Here is a 3,682-nt window from a genome sequence, read left to right on the forward strand (position 1 = left end):
AACTAGCTGGGCGTGGTGGAGGGCGCCTGTAGTCCCAGCTACTTGGGAGGCTGAGGCAGGAGAATGGCGTGAACCCGGGAGGCGGAGCTTGCAGTGAGTTGAGATCCGGCCACTGCACTCCAGTCTGGGCGACAGAGCGAGACTCTGTCTCAAATAAAAAAAAAATAATAATAATAATAATAAATGAGGCCGGGCCTGGTGGCTCACTCTTGTAATCCCAGCACTTTGGGAGGCCGAGGCGGGGCGGATCACCTGAGGTCGGGAGTTCGAGACCAGCCTGACCAACATGGAGAAAGCCCGCCTCTACTAAAAATAAAAAAAAAATTAGCGGGGTGTGGTGACACAGCCTGTAATTCCAGCTATTAGGGAGGCTGAGGTAGGAGAATCGCTTGAACCCAAGAGGTGGAGGTTGCAGTGAGCTGAGATTGTGCTGAGCCAAGATCATGCCATTGTACTCCAGCCTGGGCAACAAGACCGAAAATCCGTCAAAAAATAATAATAATAATGAGACCACAGTGGCTGTAACTGTGATAGCTGCTGCTTTACAGATCTTGCAGGCTGGGCATGATGGCTCATGCCTGAATCCCAGCACTTTGGGAGGCCAAAGAAGTCGTGATAGTACCACTGCACTCCAGCCTCGGCAACAGGGAGACCTTGTCTCAAAAATAAATAAATAAATAAAAATATTGCAAATACCTGACTGCCACCTGCAAGAAAGCATGCACTTTATGCTGGATATTGAAAGCAAATGCTTGCGCCTCAGGAGAATCTCACCAGGAACAGAGCCTCTTTAGCTAAGTAGTGCATGTGACCACAACTGTCTACACATATAGACCATTTATTATGCCTTGATTTTAAGAAATGATATTCTGAGACAACCAGTTTTTTTTTTTTTTCCTGCTTTGTGTTTCTGTTGAAATCGAGATATACAGACCGTAAAATCCAACCCTTTTAAGGGTAACTGATTCATAAAGGCATTTTGATTTGATATTTACTCTAGGGAAGACTTGAAAAGGTGTTCCACCCAGCTAGAATAGCTTTTATTGTATTTATTTATATCTTGCCTTGTTTCAACAAGGAATTAAAGCAGTAAGGTACTTGCATAAATAAAATTAGAAGCCATTTGAAAGATAAGCTAGAAGGTTATTTCAACACAAAGAATGTGAAAGAACGTAGAATTCACTGAGCAGAAAAATGTTAACCATCTTTTGCTTCCCATATGTCCTAGTTAAGGAGCTTTCTTTAGCCACATCACTGCTCACCTTTCTCTCCTTCTTGTAACTCAAAAATAGTCACTTGCTGGTAAGGGTTCACAGTGCTGAATATGACACCGACTCAAAAAGACAGAAAGAAAATTCAGAATACTTACTTGTTATTTTCCCCCTTTTCCTTTTTTTTGAAATGGAGTCTCGCAATGTCGCCTGGGGTTGGAGTGCAATGGTGCGATCTCGGCTCACTGCAACCTCTGCCTCCCGGGTTCAAGCAATTCTCCTGCCTCAGCCTCCCGAGTAGCTGAGATTACAGGCGCCCACCACCACGCCCAGCTAATTTTTTGTAAAGATGGCGTTTCACTATGTTGACCAGGTTGGTCTCGAACTCCTGACCTCGTTGATCCGCCTGCCTCAGGCTCCCAAAATGCTGGGAGTACAGGCGTAAGCCACCGCACCCGGCCTATTTCTGTTTTCCTTCCTGCTTTATTTACACTCACGTCCTTATGTACCAAGGAAAGGCTTGTAGGGAAACCTCTAGACCCTCATACAGCACAGGCGGGGCCAGACTCCTCACATATTCCTAGAGCTCTTTTTTGCCCCCATCCAATGATGGCACCCCAAACTGCCATTTCTTTGCTATCTCCACTGTCAGTAACCACCCGCGTGACCTTAGGTGAGTAACCTAAACCTCCCTAGACTGTTGTCGTCACACTTTTCAAGTGAGGGAGTTGGACTCCATGAACTGTAAGATCCTCTCATCCTGGGTTTCTTACTTTAGGTTTTGCAAGCACCCATCATTGCGACAGCACCTCAGACCCTCAACCTCCCGCCACTAGTCAGCCACCATGGGCCTTAGTGTTGCCTGCCTTTCAGTGTCTCATCTTCGGAGAATTCAATTCATATCTACAACTTGCAGGCAAAAGTTTCAAATCATCAATACAGTACCCATTCTATCAACAAAAGGTCTTTCGGTGGGGAAAGCAGAGGTAACAAGGGAACAAAGCCAAATATGCAAAAGGACAAAAAAAGAAAACAACTTATGGTTCTTGGTTAACTATGTTCAACTATTTATTATTATTTTATAGTGACGGGAGGCCTCACTATGTTGCCCAGGCTAATCTATAACTCCTAGCCACAAGGGATCCCTCACCTTGGCCTCCCAAAGTACTGGGAGAACAGGCATGAGCCACCGCAACAGCCCTTCAAACAGGTTTGTTTTTTCACTGCAACCTCTGCCTCCTGGGTTCAAGCAATTCTCCTACCTCAGCCTCCTGAGTAGCTGGGATTACAGGCACCTGCCACCAAGCTTGGATAATTTTTCTTTCATTTTTGAGACGGAGTTTCAGTCTTGTCGCCCAGGCTGAAGTGCAGTGGCGCAATCTCGGCTCACTGCAACCTCCACTTCCCGGGTTCAAATGATTCTCCTGCCTCAGCCTCCGAGGTAACTGGGATTACAGGCGCCCACCACCACTCCTGGCTAATAGTTGTAGTTTTAGTAGAGACAGGGTTTCACCATGTTGGCCAGTCTGGTCTTGAACTCCTGATCAAGTGATCCGCCCACATCGGCCTCCCAAAGTGCTATAATTACAGGAGCGAGCCATCGTACCTAGACAATTTTTTTGTGTTTTTAGTAGAGACGGGGTTTCACCATGTTGGGCAGGCTGGTCACCTCGCAAAGTGTTGGTATTACAGGTGTGAGCCACTGCACCTGGACGAAACAATGTTTTTAACCAGTATAGCAGGCAGGGTGTTTGCAGTCGCAAGCCAGGTTCAAATGCTGGCTTCCCCTTAATTAGCCTCTGTGACCCTGAACGAGTTAACTTTGATTTCTAAGTCTCAAGTTTGTTTATGAACAACAACAAACAAAACAGGAGGTGGACCCTATACGTCCTGACGTTGAGGATTAAATAAGTATTTATACGAAATGTCTGATACAGCCCAGAAGACAGGAGCTCAACTGCAATAATAAATCATAATTTTATAAGCTTCCTTAATTTGTATACTTTTCTTAAGTAAAGGCTACATCACCCTCTGCTTGTCCCACTTTTTTCCTCATGAGCAATCTGACCTCTACCCCATCCCAAGTACAGATGTGACATTCCAAAAAGAACTGAAGGAGAGGTATGAAAGCATGCCGGTTTTTAGAAGAAATCAGCCAACACCAGTTCAAAGAAATACTTTCATTCCTAGCTTTATGTTCCAGAACATACAGTGAGAAGCGATTATACCTCAGGAAAATTCCCAGTGCCCTTGGAGAGAGCTGTCATATATCTGCCCCACAGAGTCCTGCTTATCTGGCTGGGCAAAGAAAAGGGTAGGAGGCCAGGCACAGTGGCTCATGCCTGTAATCCCGGCACTTTGGAAGGTCGAGGTGAGCGATCACCTGGGGTCAGGAGTTCGAGACCAGCCTGGCCAACATGGTGAAACTCCGTCTCTACTAAAAACACAAGAATTAGCTGGGCATGGTGGTG

This window comes from Mandrillus leucophaeus, unplaced genomic scaffold (assembly GCF_000951045.1).
Source record: "Mandrillus leucophaeus isolate KB7577 unplaced genomic scaffold, Mleu.le_1.0 Scaffold43, whole genome shotgun sequence".
In the NCBI taxonomy this organism is placed as follows: domain Eukaryota; kingdom Metazoa; phylum Chordata; class Mammalia; order Primates; family Cercopithecidae; genus Mandrillus; species Mandrillus leucophaeus.